The sequence below is a fragment of the Sorex fumeus genome, unplaced genomic scaffold, assembly GCF_029834395.1.
Source record: "Sorex fumeus unplaced genomic scaffold, SorFum_2.1 ptg000039l, whole genome shotgun sequence".
NCBI lineage: Eukaryota > Metazoa > Chordata > Mammalia > Eulipotyphla > Soricidae > Sorex > Sorex fumeus.
Genome location: NW_026606096.1, coordinates 36,065,298 through 36,082,256, shown reverse-complemented (window position 1 = coordinate 36,082,256; position 16,959 = coordinate 36,065,298). Strand labels below are relative to the sequence as shown.

General features: G+C 40.7%; 1 non-coding gene across 1 annotated transcript; it reads left to right on the top strand.

Moving 5' to 3' along the window:
- The first annotated feature begins 15,586 nt into the window (after positions 1-15,586).
- Positions 15,587-15,752, top strand: LOC130028464 (U1 spliceosomal RNA). The gene has a single exon (XR_008793195.1). It is a non-coding gene; the product is annotated as a U1 spliceosomal RNA (small nuclear RNA).
- Positions 15,753-16,959: the final 1,207 nt, after the last annotated feature.

The window sequence follows — 16,959 nt, the reverse complement described above, 5'->3', positions numbered from 1 at the left end:
AACACCACAATGCTATGGATTCACCGCTGGACAGAACAAGAGTCTCCAGCAAGATGATGAGGGTCTTAGATCTGCAATGAGGGTCTTTGATTAGCAATGAAGACTAGAAAGCAACTTGTGACTATGGACTTTTTGTCTTCCTCCTTTTAATTTATTATTGCAACTGTAAATATCTGTACCATATCATGTTAAATAAAAGTATGTGCATATTTCATCCCTTGAAATTGACTTGATATTTTATCTCCTATAAGAAATTAAAAGGCCCTCCCGTTGATCGTCGATTTGCTCGAGCGGGCCCAGTAACGTCTCCATTGGAGACTTTGTTATATAAGAAATTAACTGGACCGGGCTGGAGAGATAGCACAGCGGGTAGGGCTTTTGCCTTGCACACGGCCAACCCAGGTTCTATTCCCAGCATCCCATATGGTCCCCAGAGTACCACCAGGAGTAGTTCCTCAGTGCAGAGCCAGGAGTATCCCCTGGGCATGGCTGGGTGTGACCCAAAAAGAAAAAGAAAAAAAAAAAGAAAAGAAATTAACTGGACCTTTGTTCCTTGGTGCTATCAAGTGATATAACAAACCAGAGTTGTTGGGGCACTGCTGCTGGTCCAACCAGTGAAGAACCCTGGGTCAACTCAGGGTCAACCCTGGGTCAACTCTCCTTTCCTCTTCCATGAGGTGTCATAGCCTCGGGAGGATTGATTCTCAAGGACAAAGGAGAAAGAGGTGTTTCCCTGAGACATTTTTGTGGAATTTAGTTATTAAGATGAAGGCTTCTTATGAGACCAAGAAATGACAAATACCTAGCAGGTATCAGATATCAGAGCCTTTTTTGGTGGGGTCAATAATAAATCTCTATTGATAGCTTGATTTTTAGTTTTGTTTTAAAGGACAAAGTTGAATCTGCTTTAATATAAAGTCCTAAGAGTTTACTTATATTTTTTTCTTTTCTTATTTATTTATTTTTTTAAATTTAATTTAATTTTTTTTTTTTTTTGCTTTTTGGGTCACACCTGGCAATGCACAGGAGTTACTCCTGGTTCATGCACTCAGGAATTACTCCTGGTGGTGCTCGGGGGACCATATGGGATGCTGGGAATCAAACCCGGGTCAGCTGTGTGCAAGGCAAACTCCCTATCTGCTGTGCTATCACTCCAGCCCCACTTTTTGTATTTATTTTAAAGATTTTTTTATTGAATCACTATGAGATAGACCCTAACAAAACTGTGCATGATTGAGTTTCATTCATAGAGTGTTCCAACACCCATCCCTTCAGCAGTGTACATCATTTCCCAGCACCAGTGTCTTCAGTTTCTCTACCATCACCCCCCCACCCCAGCATGCCTTTATGGCAGGCACTTTTCTTCTCTCACTCGCTCACTCTCTCTCTTGCTCTCTCTCGCTCGCTCGCTCTCACTCTCACACTCTCTCTCTCATTTTGGGCATTGTGGTTTGCAATAGAGATACTGAAAAGTTATCATGTAAATCACTTTACCTACTTTTAATGCTCAGTTCTTGTTCAGTGTGATCATTTCCAGCTATTATTGCCATACTGGTCCCTTCACTATCTTACCTATCCTCTACCCCGCCGCTTTGATGTTTCATGCAGTTGCAAGTTCAGGTATCTAATTTTCACATTCTTTTTGCTCTGGTTGTAGAATTACTGATTTATTAGAGCCAACATTATGTGACAGAAAGTAATTTGTACAAATAATAAAAATCAGGCCTGGAGAAAGGGACCCTCCTTCACTGCTGGTGGGAATGCCGACTGGTTCAGCCCTTTTGGAAAACAGTATGGATGATTCTCAAAAAACTAGAAATTGAGCTCCCATTTGACCCAGCAATACCACTCCTGGGAATATATCCCAGAGAGGCAAAAAAGTATAGTCAAAGTGACATATGCACTTGTTTGTTCATTGCAGCACTCTTTACAATAGCCAGAAACTGGAAGAAACCTGAATGCCCAAGAACAGATGACTGGTTAAAGAAACTTTGGTACATCTACACAATGGAGTACTATGTAGCTGTTAGAAAAGATGAAGTCATGACATTTACATACAAGTGGTACAATATGGAAAGTATCATGTTAAGTGAAATGAATCAGAAAGAGAGAGATAGACATAGAAAGATTGCATTCATCTGGAGAACATAAAGTAACAAAATAGGAGACTAACACCCAAGAATGGCTGAGATTAGTACCAGGAATTTTGTTCCATGGCTTGGAGGCCAGCCATACATGCTAGGGGAAAAGGCAACTCAGATAGAGAAGGGAGCACCAAATAAAGGGTGTTGGGAGGATCCTCCTAGGATGGGAGAAGCATGCTGAAAGTAGACTATAGACCAAACATGATTGCCACTCAATGCCTCTTTTGCAAACCACAACACCCAAAAGGAGAGATATAACAAAGGGGAATGCCCTGCCACAGACAGAGGGGGGGATGGGAGGGATAGGGGGTGGGAGGGATACTGGGATTCGTGGTGGTGGGAAATGGGCACTGGTGGAGGGATGGGTATTTGATCATTGTATAATTGAAAACCAAACACAAAATTTGTAAGTCTACAACTGTACCTCATGGTGTCTCACTAATAAAAATTTAAAAAAATCAGGTCTGCATCTATCTTTCTATATAAACATAGCTATATCAAATGTATATGTTTATGTTACACACATATGTTTACTATATACTGTCTGGAATTTGCAAGTTCTCTTTCAAAGGTAGTCTGAGATGAAATAGTCATGTCTCATTACAAATTCCTTTTACTCAATTCACTTCTGGAAGTCTTCGCTGAGAGTTTGTAGGGTAGCAACTGGACTTCTGTGAAATTCTTCCTCTTCATTTCATTTTGAGAATTTTGAGTCTCAATTTTCTCTAGCAGTGTTTCTCAACCTTTGCAACTTTTTTGACCTGGTTTCTTTCCTGTAGAATTCTCACCCCAACCTACCAGTTGGCTGCGCCTCAGCCTTGAACTTGGCCCCATCTATGTGGTTTCCAACTGTGGTCCTGTTGGAATATACTGGAGAGCCACAGAAACACTGACCTAGACAGAAAATTGCCATAGATACCATGGGCATCTTCCCTCCTTCCCTGAGTGCCAAAAATGCTGGTCGTATATTGTATGCAATAAAGAAAGCGGAAATTCTTAGAATCTTAAAGGTTAAAGAATCACCAGGAGGGGTCCTCGGACCTCCTGAATGCTACTGGGAGACCATCCCACAAATAAAAAAAGAAATAGTAATGGCAAGCCCAGTGAAAAACAGGTTTGCAATTCCAAATCATATTGAATTATATTCTCATCTTTTCTTAATTTTAGATAAAGGAAATGGTAAAGGAGAGAAAGTCATTTCTAACCTCTCTCTGACAATAAGCAGAAAGAACTAGAAAGCAAAGGGCACAAAAACAAACAGAAACAATAAATAATTTGTGAGCCCAGAGAGCTTTCAAACCACCACAAGTCTAGTTTCATATACTCACATTCTTCATCTTAGCACAGAGAATCAATGAAATTATTTTGTTTTTCTACTGTTATTGTGAGAGGGGGTTATAAGTTTTGACATGTTACTGTTTAATGGCCATTAAATTCAATGACTCTTAAGGTCAAACTGACATATGCAATTTGAAAATCAAGTAGCATGATTAATCCCTCTGCTCCTCACACATACCCAGAAATACTAGCAGATGCATTTTTTAATCCTTTATCTGTGTTCTATCAGACTCGGGGTAAGCTTTCTGTGTAAATATGCTAGTCACAGTTACCATATGCATGTCAAGTATAAATATTTTGCCCAGAGGAAATCCCATTTCCATAAAGACATGGTTCATTGCTTCTGAATGTGCCTGATGACTAAAGTAAGGAATTTATCATGCAAGGTAAACTTTAGTTTCATTGAAAAATTTAATTGTATAATCTGTCTGTTGCAACATAGAAGAAAAATGAATGAATCTTTCATAGTCATGATTTTGTCCTAAATTCTACTTCTTCAATTGTGAGTTTCAAAATAGGTTAAGAGAGGTATTTTGGAGGAAATTTTTATACAGAAGTAGAACTGAAAACTGTATTCTCGAATTTTACAAAATGTTGAGATTATCAGCAGATGCAGATTTAATTATCATCTTCATCTTCAGTATCCAGGGAATTCACACCTTCAGTCATATTGTAACCATATGTGAAAACTTAGAATAATATCTTGCTAGAGTTACCTGTGGTGCTGAGACAGTGACTGTCCCGGTCTTAAGCCTCATGGAGTGTACGTTCTACACCAATTCCGTGATGAAATCAATCACTCAAGTGGTTATTCAGTTATTCCCAGTTTTAGTAAGGTACTGGAGAGTACACAAAGGAAAGAGATATTTCTGTGAAATAAGAGAGACACTGAAATCTTTGAGACACTGATACTGAGATCAACTATGATCACTTGACATCCCGTTACTCATTGATTTGCTTGAGAGGGCACCAGTAACGTCTCCATTTGTCCCTGTTGCATGCTAGTGTAGCCCAATGACATCTGATCATTCTAGGAACACGAAGAACCTCAAAGCGATCATTCAGGGTCTTGACAAAGAAGTCTGACCATCTCGTAGGTGGGCGGCCACAGGATCTTTGATGTCCCGTGGAATCCAGGAGATCAACTATGAACAATTGAAAGTTAGCTATGAGGGAGTTTGAAAATTAAATTGAGGAAACAGCCTGGAAAACCTTTAGACTGAGGAATCAAGACGTGTTCAGAGTGGAAGGAAGACCATCGTACCTGGGGTCAGTGAGTACATCCAAAAAATTAGGATACAGAGGAAAATACTGATCTAATAGTCTCTAGTAAGGATTTTTTCCCTTTGTACTTTAAAATAAAGAGATGCATTCTGACAAATGTGAGAAGAATAGAGGAAGAATTGTTCTGACTGTCTAGAGAAAAGTTAAAGTCAAAATGTATCACGAAATCATAGAATAACAAAATTACTTCAAATAACATCTTTTTTTTCCTCCCTAAGAACATCTTAAATGAGTCTCCTGATTGTAGTCTTGTCATGAATCTCTTCGCTACCCTGCTTGGAGATCAATTTCAGGAAGAGATTATTCATTCCCTCAAAAGCCACAAACCTGTTTCCAGGATATATGTTCTAAAAGTTGGAGAGCCTGGGGGTTACCTGGTAAGTCCAGCTTTATGTTCAGAGATAGAACTGATTTCTGGTCAAAATCAACATATAGAAATTGTCTGCAGATAAGGGCTTGAATAATCAGGTTTGAATAAGAATCGTTTAATATGTCAGGGCAATATATTGGGGAAAATGGTATACACAAAAGCACCAGAATATAATGGCAGCTGGTGATGCTTAGGTCAGCTCAGGGGCTCAGGTAGAAGAATCTGCATGTGTCACTTGTTCAACCACTTCCCGGGGATTTCTTTTTACTGTTTTATTGGAAATCCCTGGAACCAGCATAATTCTAATCCAAGACTTCCTGTGCTTCACTATAAATCCACCTCAGAATGCTTAGTGAACGTAACTTCACTGGGACTCTTTAGAAGCCCATAAGCCTTGCCCAGGAGCACTTCAATAAACCCATTCCAGCCTGATTCCTTTCTTGGCCCTGCTTTTCCTTCCCATCCGTCAGCTCATCCCCAGACCTTTCAGTAACAAGGTATAGTTAAATGGGGTACATGAAAAGACATTTAGTACTTGTGTGTGGACAGTGAGTTTTGAAAGCATGATGATAGGTTTTTTGTTTGTGCATTTGCTGGTGTTGTGTGTATGTGTGTATGTGTGTGTGAGTGTTGGGACTACACCCAGTGGTGATCCAAACTCTGAGTTTACTCCTGATTCTGTGCTCAAGGACCAACTCCTGATGGGCTCAGAGGACCATGTGAGATGATGGTGGTTGAACCCCAAGCAGGCTTCATGTAAGGAAAACAGCCTACCCACTGTACCATCACTCAGACCCCCTGATTACACTAGATTTTATCAGGATTCATAGGATTCGTCTGCACAATGGCTTAGGGGAGATAAACAGTGATGTGTTTAAGGAGAGGATGAGAAAGAAACCACATTTCTGAATCAGTGCAGTGTAGAGCCTCAAGGTGAGACCAGAATGCCTGAAGTGATGGTTCCATAGGAGAAGCACCATCTTTCCACAGATTTTGAAGATCATGATCATCAACCAAATTCCATTTCTTGAGGAGATTGAATAGAATCTGGGTCCCCATTGAGTCTGGACTCTGGGGACACGCCAGGCAGATGGAAATTGGAATCATCTCCACTTTCTTTTATGTTCTTTAAAGTTCACAAAATCACTTTTACCTGTATTATTTCAGTGGGTAAGAGTCCCTCATGGGTCTGCAGGAGAAGAGAGGCCAAGCTGGTGAAACATTTTGTCTGTTACTGATGTGTAAAAACAAAATAAGAAAAATCACCTGAGATTTTTGTCCACGTTCGGCTGTGTGCTTTTCCATGCCCTATTGCCTTTCATATTTTCTTTCAAATAAGCACAAGAATGATACTTAGGTTGGAAAATTATTTGTTGTTAAAGAAGCCAAAGCAGAATTTAAGCATGTCTTTTTATTCCATATTTTGATCTTTTTTTTTCCTTCACTCAATTCTATTCCAGTGCTTTGTTTGCTTTGCCCAGATGGAAAATGCACCATCAAGTTTATCCAGCCTGAATTAATGATCTTTTTATAGTAAAAGGAAAGCCTCTTCTTTTGACAAGTAAGATGTTTGTGCTGTATTTATGAATAAATAAAGGCAGCTGTTGTACACAGCATTATTAATAGCATTGCTCTAAACATCTCAGGGGAAAGAAATCCACTCCTTACAATACAATGTAAGCTCTTGGTGTCCTGAAGTTTATTCAAGTGGAAGCCACAGTCCTGTCATCTAAACCGCAGCATAACAGAACAAATAACTCACTTTCCCAAGAAGACGCACCCACTGCCCATCACAAGCATCAGGCAAGCTCTTTAGAATGGCCATTGCCTTCGCTGGTGGTTTGGCCCTGGTTCTTCAGGGTTTCACAGAACTATGGGTACGGAGGTCAGCTGAGTGACTGACCCTGAAAGGAAGGATAAGCCGGGCTTTCAGACAATGCCCATGGTTGAATATTTTTTTCCTAAAAAGGAAAATGAAGTCTAACAATTGCTCAGGTTAGTTGATATCAACAACATGCATCTGATGTGCAAATAAACTCATACTTGTGTGGTGAATGGTGTATTCTATCTGGAAGTCAAGTCAGTGCCCTCAGTTACTTGGGGAATTCTATGCACGGAGAGACTCTGACAGCCTCATCTAAAGAGTTCAGCCCTGTTCAAAATGACTGAGTGGCTGTTTTACCACCTGGCCTTATAGAAGAGATTTAAACACATTTAAATAAACAATATCATAGAGATCGTGAAGATGAAGAAACTAAATCCTACTTCAGCCTTGATTTGTGTTGCAAATTCAAAACTGAAAAAGAAATCACACCATGAGGTGTAATCGTTTAGCAAATTCCTGCAAAGGTAAGCTGAATGTGATTAGCATCTTTGACTTCGAAATTGGGGTTTTTAAGTCTCTAACTTTTGATTGTGTGAATCAAAACTCAATGGGAAAAAAAAATGAAAATAAAATGTTTTCTCCACCTGCTGAATTAGAGTTGTCCAAATCTATCTCACAACTTTCCAACTTTATTAAAATTTATCTTATAACTAGCCAATTATTTACATAAATTGCCATATTATCAGGCACCAAGACCCCAAAAGTGTTATGTAACTTTAAAAAAATGCTTAGGGGGCCTGGGGTCACTCTCAATGATGCTCCATCAACCGGATGTGCTAGGGGACAAGGAAATGGTACCACTTAGCTCCTGTGATGTTGGAGACAAACAGGATCATCATTGCAGTGCTAGGGACCCTCTATCCATACCCAAAGGTGCATAGGGGTCTCCAGGGCTCCACCTGGAGATGCTCAGTGGTTCATGTGATGCCAGGAATAGGTTGGGCGCAGAACTCTAGGTCCCTATACTATCTCTCTGGTCTGTTATATAAATTTAAATCACTTAAATAATTACATTTTTCCCTCCATAAACTTAAAGGGAACTTATATTTATTTCAACAATTATTTTGAATTTTATCAATAAATTTATATGGGGAACCCATGAGAACATGAATTTACCTTGAGAGTGAATTCTCCTTTAGGGACATTAAAAGTGATAAGGAGAAAGAAAATGTTAGCAAAATTCAAAACCAGAATGATTTGGTTATGTTATAAAATGGAAAAGAGAAAGACACTTTTAATAGTAAAGGCCACATAAGACAAGATATGGGTAAAGATCTGGGTGAGACCCAGAACTTTATTAAAAAGGGGAGAATGAATAATGACATCTATTTTACTATTCCTACTTGTCCTAACATGCTTACAGATGGCTTAAAAGTTAATCTGGTTAAGGACATAGTTGTTCACCTCAGAATAAAAATAGATTTTCTCTAAAGTATAAAGAAAAGTTCCAAAGAGGTCATGAAAGTTATCCGTACGATCATGTTCCTGTTTGGGCACATTTACCAAAGTCTCAGAAGGGACTGAGAACTTGGATTGTTTATTTGAAAATTTAAACAGTTTTTATTCTTGCTATACACTTTCTAGTTAATAAGACAAAAGCTTTATAGATGACTAAAGTTAAAGAAAAAGAGGTTTTCAAACCATTAACATTATATCCAGAAATACTATATCAAAGAGTGAGATATTTAAATATTATGGTAGAGATAGAGAGATAGTACAGAGGGTAGGGTGTTTGCCTTGCACGCAGACAACCCAGGTTCAATTCCCAGCATCCCATATGATCCCCCAAGCACTTCCAGGAGTAATTCCTGAGTGAAAAACCAGGATTAACCCCTGAGGATTGCCAGGTGTGACCCAAAAAGCAAAAAAATAAAAATTAATTATAGCACAGCAGGTAGGGCGTTTGCCTTGCATGCAGCCTGCATGGCTGACTCTGGTTCAATTCCTCCGCCCCTCTCAGAGAACCCGGCAAGCTACCGAGAGAATCTTGCCCGCATGGCAAAGCCTGGCAAGTTCCCCATGGTGTATTCGATATGCCAAAAACAGTAACAGCAAGTCTCACAATTTGTTGTGAGATGTTACTGGTGCACGCTCGAGCAAATCGATGAACAATGGGAGGACAGTGCTATATAGAGCTATTTTAGAAAAACAAGTTTTTTCATAGGCAAGATCTTGACATATCAAGATCTTGTCAGGGGACTGACACAACAAGTACACTGAGAAGAAATTAATAAGAAGAAATAAACAAAGATCAAACCTCTAGGAAAATCCTCTGTGATCATATAAGTGGGTTAAAGAAAATGTTCTGTTGATTTCTAGGAGTGCATATGGAATCAAGTTACACAATTATGTGCTGCTAATGGGGAAAAGTAGACTTCTTTCCTCTGTCAAAGTGTTTCATTTTCCAAACTCTGTGCTGCTTCAGGTCCTCTGATACCTTACATCACCTCGCAAAGGCATTGGTACCTAGAGTCTACAGATCACTTGATTGTCCCTGGATAAGTTTCGGGGCATAAATGACGTGTTGACCAGTATGCATATACTGTTTCTCTAGAAAGGAGCCATAATTAAAAACAGATTCCTGGAGTATTCCATAAATCAAAAGGATTTAAGGTCTGCCAAGGAATCCTTTTTTTCCCAATTAAATGGTCTCTTGTAAAATTTGCATTACTCCCCCACTGTGTATTCTAGGACTTACACGGATTCTGAGTCATTAACACCCACGAGATGGTTGGTCCATGAATTAGACTTCAGAACACAATAATACAAAACACATGAAATTTAACCTCACAGAGCTTTTGCCTCTAGGCTGTTTCAAGTCAAAATCACAACCAAAAGGGCACAACCCAGATGTGAGTCACAAAACCAGATTTACACAAGGATCTGAGTCCAGGAAGTAGTGGGACCACTCTGAGTAGCTTTTCATTCTCAACGTAAGAATGCTGTCACCAGACTCCTGCAGACTTTGTATTAAATTAGATGCTGGCTGCAGACCTTGGCACATATAGAGCGCGTACAAAACTGCTTTCATCCTCATGGTCTTCCTGAGGTCTTCTTTGCATTTCATGAGGAGAGTTTGTAGGTGTGATACTCCCAAAACTGAGATTAGAAATCTGAGTTCAGGTAGAAACGGGTCAATTAAACACTATTGCTCTGATATCATATTGATCAGAATAAAACAAATTCCTAAGTGATGCTGAATAAAATGATTCCAGCTACTGCTTCCTAACATGTGGTTTGATGCCTGAAGTTGTAGCTCCCAGAGTCTGCCAACCAACTTAAGTGAACACTTACTGTATTATTTTATTGGGGTGGGGGTAGGGAAGTGCTCAGGGAACCAAATGAGGTACTTCGGGGCCAAACCAGGGTTGTGAATAAAGCAACCCATGCAAAAAAAAAAAAAAGCTTTACTTCCAATACTAATTTTGCTCAGTCTAAAAGGGTAGAACCGGGGCTGGAGCAATAGCACAGCGGGTAGGGCGTTTGCCTTTCACACGGCCGACCCGGATTCGATTCCCAGCATCCCATATGGTCCCCCAAGCACCACCAGGAGTGATTCCTGAGTGCAGAGCCAGGAGTAACCCCTGAGCATCGGCTGGGTGTGACCCAAAAGGCAAAAATTAATTAATTAATTAATAAAAGGGTAGAATCTAAATCCTTTCTACCCACCAAATTTCACCATAAACTTCTCTAACAAGTTGTCTGTTTCTTTCACCTTCTGAAGTAGCAGCTGGTTCTCTGGGGGGATACTGCTTTATGTCAATAGTCACCGCCTTCTCTCCTCCCAATTCTAAATCGAGTGTTTATTAGTATTTATTAGCACCACTTATATTGGTTTATTGTCACCTGCTACTGTGAATACTACAATTTCTCCAAATTGTATCCTCTCTCCCAACACATTTTCAAGGCATTATATCTACTATATTTTTTCTGTATTACTACAACAGAAAAAAACTGCTGCTGAAGGTAATGTTTGCATCATTTATATTAATTATTTATTTGATCTTATTGCTCTTTTTTTGGTCTTCATATAATCAAGAATCAAATATATCTAAGATTCATTATATCTGAACTCCCATGTGTCAGGAGAGACTAGAGCTTAAGTGTTTTGAAATAGGTCACAGTTATTCCTCCTTGTAACTTCTTCACTGCCCTTGACTATGAATGATCTCATGTTCTCAACATTACACTACAAAGTGACCACACCACTTTTTTTTTATTAGAAAGTATCAAGGTCCTGATAAACATGGAACTAACATTAATTTGATCTGTGAGGAAATTTTTGTCATTGATAAAGTCTCCGAGCAAAGGGCCATAAAGAAATGTGGTTGAAAACAAAATCCCTTATTGACAATTTTTCAACTCTTGAAGTTTCCACTTATAAGAAGAAATCTCAGTGTAAAAAAAATGTGAAGGGTAGCTATTGTATTATTCCTGAAGACTATTAGGCTCAAGGTTACAAGTCAAGCATAATTCTGGCTTAATTCTTCCATTAAGACTAATCCTGTTTGTGTCAGGAACACCTTTAATAGAATGTCACTTCAAATCACTGAAACACAAAGACTGGTGTTGTAATTTACATTAACTACAAAATGAATACCCTTTCCAGGGGGACTCCTGAACATCCGGGAGAATCATACCACCTCCAAGATCTCACTGGAAGAAAAAGTCATTAACTTGGCAGATCTCCCACTTCCTCTGTGGTTTTGGACATAGGTCCTCTATTTTCTGAGGGCTATTCTAGATGTTGACTCAAGAAAGTAAACAAACAAATATCTATGATTTTGAACTGTTGTTAAATTTGAATTTCCATCTAAAATAGAGGATTTGGTGAATCTACCCAATGCTTAAATGAAGTCTGGGCGTTTCAGTGCTCCAAACAACACAGAATTATCTACATCTAGGAAGAACTCTTCAGTTGCTTTACTGCTTATATGCACCTGAAGAAATTGGCCCGAGTTAGTAGCTTTAAAACGGCACTGGTCCTAATACAGATTTGGAGATTGTGTATGTGATTTGCCACTGCCAGGAGATATGAGAAAATATAGCAGAGTGAAATTCATTAATAAAGCCTGAAAAAAATAATTTAAGGAATTAAATCTCTAAAAATCACGCTTCATAGAAATATCATTACTTCTCAGGAACAAATTTATTATGTTTATAAGAAGATAAATTGATAGTGCCTGTCGGTGACAAGAATGAACCTGATGATAACTCTTAGTTATAAATTGATTGCAGGAATGATTGGAGTGTATAGAAATCAATATTAAAATGGATAATAGAATTTGTCACATATCCTACATATTTCCTTGGCAAATTTTCCACTTAGAGGTAGGGCAGAACTGGGCATTCTTTGCAAGTCATTTTTGCTTCTGAAATGAGTGCAGCAAAGCTTTGAGTTCAGCACCTCTGAGGTTTCCACTCTTAAGAGCTCAGTTTCCCAGACCTCAAGATGAAGAAAGGAAGTGAAAGAAGGCAGAGCTATACTTGAATCTGTCTCTAGTTCAACAGAGCACTAAAGCAAGGCATACTGTTAGCTGTATGAAGGTCAATTCAAAAGTAGTTAAAATAACTAGGTAGAATTAAGTTATCTCTTTAAGGGGGTAACCCCAAAAATGCAAAGTGTGAGTAGAAGTTGGCTAATGAGGTACGTGGTGAAAGAGAGTCCAATACCTCTTAATGCCTGCTACCTTCACTGCGGGATTATTTAATTTTGCCACTTTGCCATCCTCATACTCACTTGTCTGGTTCCTCTCTCTGTCCCCAGGCCTTCCCAATCTTGCTCACTGGTACAGATTGAAGAATGGAAAATGCTGGTCTTGAGGCCAACATCACTCATACCAGACTCATCTTGGACTAAAGCTTCTCTGGTCTTCATCTGAAGTGCAGCCCGGATTCTTCATTTTAAGAGCAGCAGATTATTCTCATTAAACTAGGAAAAAATTACTTTTCATTTTCTTCCCACCAAGCCTTTTCCCAAGGACTAATCATTTGACCTTTTCCGGAGAGCTATTTTCCCAAATAGCTTAGGAACAAAATGGTCACACTGAATTTTTTGTTTTCTCAGTTGAATGCCTTAGCAATCATACAGGGGAATATATCAAACAGTAAGGGTGGTTGGCATTTAGAAAAGCAGGCAAGTTCCTCCAAGGGCCCAGTGCTACACAACCTGCTGGTACCAGGGGTGTGCCCAAAAGCAGGCTGAGGTATCCTGGGAAGGGTTATCAAATGACACCCTCTTTGCTGAAATCTTTGAGTGTGACATGGATGCTCTGTGTCTTTGGGCATTTTAGGCATCTCCAAGAGGTCATGATGACTTCTTGGGTGACCCTTTCTGGGTCCATAAATTACTCAGCTTAAGTACTCTGCTTATGACAACGGAATCAGCCCTTATTATTCACAAGCCCCGTCCATGGCTGTCTGTGTAGGCATTTGTATTGCTTCACTGGTTCCTGAGGTCAATTGATTATCTGAGTGACCTTACAGTGGAAAGACCAGGACCACTCTGTCTTGCATCCCAGGGTCTTCTTAGACATGCTGTCCTCGGAGAACAAATCCTCGCTGCTGTCTCTTCCAGAGAAGCTTCTGGAAAGACATCTTTACAAAAGAAGACAGACACTTGTATCTGTAGCTTGCAGGAGCCCAGGTGGTGGGGAAGGAGTGTGGGAGCTTCCCCCAGACTCCTGTCCTTTCAAGCTTAGCTGAAGGATGGCACTAGGATTCCTCCTGTCTCTGAAACCCCCCCCCCCCCACCTGCTCATTCTTTCTATTGTAACCTTTAGTTTCAAAGTCAAGAGATTATTTTTTTAATCATCAGGGAGGAAAGAAATGGAACGTTTTCTTAATCTTTAGATGAAGGTGAGTTAAGTTGACTATTCGACCAAAAGATTCAGAGAGTGGCATACATTATGACTCCACAAGATGGGGGTAGTATCTAGAGAAAGGCCAGTCAAAAATGCATCTCCTCCCCAGCACACCTGATGACCTTTATTCCCTTCTCTGTATCACAAACCCACCCATGTCTTCCTCAGAGTGGCCCAACAGAACATCCTGCAGCCTAACCATGCATTGCCCTGTCATTTATAGCAGAAGTTTGCAAATGTTGCTCCCAAGAAACTCCCTGCTGTTTTATGAACAAGTTATTACCACTTTACACAGTATCTGGCTCATGTAAGGATACTATTCTAAAGCATTGATCTATTAGTATTCATTCTTCTAGTGATCACGATCATGACCATCCTGTTATTCGTCAATTGCCTCGAGCAGGCCCCAGTAACTTCTCCTTCGTCCTAGCCCTGAGATTTTTAAAAAGTGCCATATTCAAGGCTCTTTCAGAGTTAGGAGAATGAGACCCATCATTGTTACTGGTATTTGGCATATTGGGTACGCCATGGGGAGTTTGCCAGACTCTGCCGTGTGGGCAGGTTACATTCGGTAGCCTGCCAGTATGTCCAAAGTAGGAATGAGATAATAAGATGTGCAGCCGCGAATGCGGCCACACGCTTCTGGGAGCTGGGTTTTATAGTCTCTGAGTCTTGGCCGTTGATGGGATTACACAGCGCCAGGGGGCCAGTTGGTGGGTGTGACCCCTGCCTACTGGAATTTGGAGGTGGAGGATGCTCAGCCCCGATTCGAGTAGGCTGGGAGATCTTCGTCCTGGGACCCACATGCCTTTGTTCCTCTGCCGGTACCTTCATGTGTGTGGAGAGTGGTCTCAGCATGGTGGTGGCTGGTTCTGGAGGTCTTCTGCTGCTGGAGCCCTGGTTGAGGTGGGGAGGAAAACTCAACCCCCTCCAAGGGGCCCCGGTGAGGACAGCCAGGCACGGGGGCAGGAGACTCTGACTTCTTCTAGTGAAGTAAAATTATTTTACTTAGATATATCTTCTTAGAGAAACAACAAGAGAGGACAAAAGTGATGAGATGGAGCGATAGCACAGCGGTAGGGCGTTCGCCTTACAAGCGGCCAACATGGCCGACCTGAGTTCGATTCCTCCACCCCTCTCGGAGAGTCCGGCAAGCTACCGAGAGTATTCGATATGCCAAACACAGTAACAACAAAGTCTCCAATGGAGACGTTACTGGGCCCGCTCGAGCAAATTGACGATCAACGGGAGGGCCTCGAGATGGAAGTATTCAAAACAAAACAAGCTCCTTCAAAAGGGAAGTGACTGAGAGAACACATTTCAGACGGGACGCAGGAGTTCTCTAAGAGAGAGAATGCCCCAAAGAGTGTGACAGGAAGAGTTGAGAATGCACAGCTCCGGTAGAGATGTGGGCAAATCTTCAAAGTGGAGAACATTGCTATGTGAATATTCTAACTATAGCACTGTCCTCCCATTTTTCATTGATTTGCTTGAGTGGGCACCAGTAACATCTCCATTGTGAGACTTGTTGTTACTGATTTTGGCATATTGAATATGCCACGGGAAGCTTGCCAGGCTTTGCAGTGTGGGCGGGATACTCTTGGTAGCTTGCTAGGCTCTCTGAGAGGGGTGGAGAAATTGAACTTGGGTTGGCCGCATCAAGGCAAATGCCCTACCTGCTGTGATATCGCTCCAGCAGTGTATACTTACCTGGCAAGGGAGATACCATGATCACAATGGTGGTTTTCTCGAGGTGAGGTTAATCCATTGCACTATAGATGTGCTGACCCCTGCAATTTCCCCCAAATGTGGGAAACTCAACTGCAGAATTTGTGGTAGTCGGGGACTGTGTTTGCGCTCTGTCCTGGGGTTTTGGGGAAAATAAATGTTTAATGTCTGCTTTAGTGTTACATAAAATATTTCTCCTATTTCCTTCAGTTCATGGAAGCCCCTGTGTTGTGTTAAAAATGCTGATGTTTCTGGGCATCTGAAGGGAAGTACTTGGACTCCATCTTGTACATGTGTGCTGGAGAGTTCCCTGCTAGTTAATGCTCAGGACCATCATTCCCCAGGAGTAAATCCATAGAAAAAGAGCTGACTGGGAGCCCCACTCAAGCTTCCAATTGTTGCAAATCACCTGAACCTTTGTTCTTATGCCAACCATTGTAGGTAACTTGGATGAAGTGTCAAGCGTGGGAGGAAGCCTTGAAAAAGGAGAGTTTCTGCCTTTCTGCTCCACCCACTTGGGCACCAGAGGACATGCCTGGGAGAATTAGGTCTGGTAATATGTGGCACGGATGCTAGTCTTCCAACAGCAGCACTGAGCAGTCTTATACCTCAGCTGAAATCCACTTGATCTGCACGTCACAGAACCTCATCCCTACCCGTCCTGTTCTTGAGGAGCCATGGCCTCAGTGGAGTGAGAAATGGCTCTCTACATGCAAATAAAACCAGTCTTAACTTCTGTTGATACATGCCTCTCATAAAAGAATTTTATAAAGACATAATGAGTGCAATAAAATAGTGTTATAGATTTATTTATTTATTTAGAGAGGAGAAGGTGGGGGGTGGTCAAGACAGAATGGGAACTTCTCTAGAGAGGTAAGAGTTGCATGTTCACATCTCAAATTGAGATTCAGGCAATCCCAAGATGGAGAGGGTGTACCACTTGCCTTTGTACAGCTGGGTTTGTAGGGTTTTGGAGGCTCTCTTTATAGGAAAGCATCTGTGGATATGGTGCTGTCAAGGTCTGTTGATATAGTGCCTAGGATTCTCAATAAATTTTTGCATACAGTTATCGCTGACTTTTATTCTTCTTGGAGTTTCTCCTTTTTGAAGGGGAGGGGGTCCATTCTCCTCTTGGGTGGTGCCTCATTTGTTTTCTGCATCTCCAAAAAATCTCAGTATTTGCACTTCAAAGAGATGTGTTCTATATATCTTTAACTTTAACCATAAAACTGTGGTTACCTAAAGAGGGGAGTGAGATGAATTTGTCCAGAGGACAGTGAAGGATAGATATGGATGCTTTGGTGGTGGTTTAATAATATTGTAATCCTAAAACATATAAACATTTAC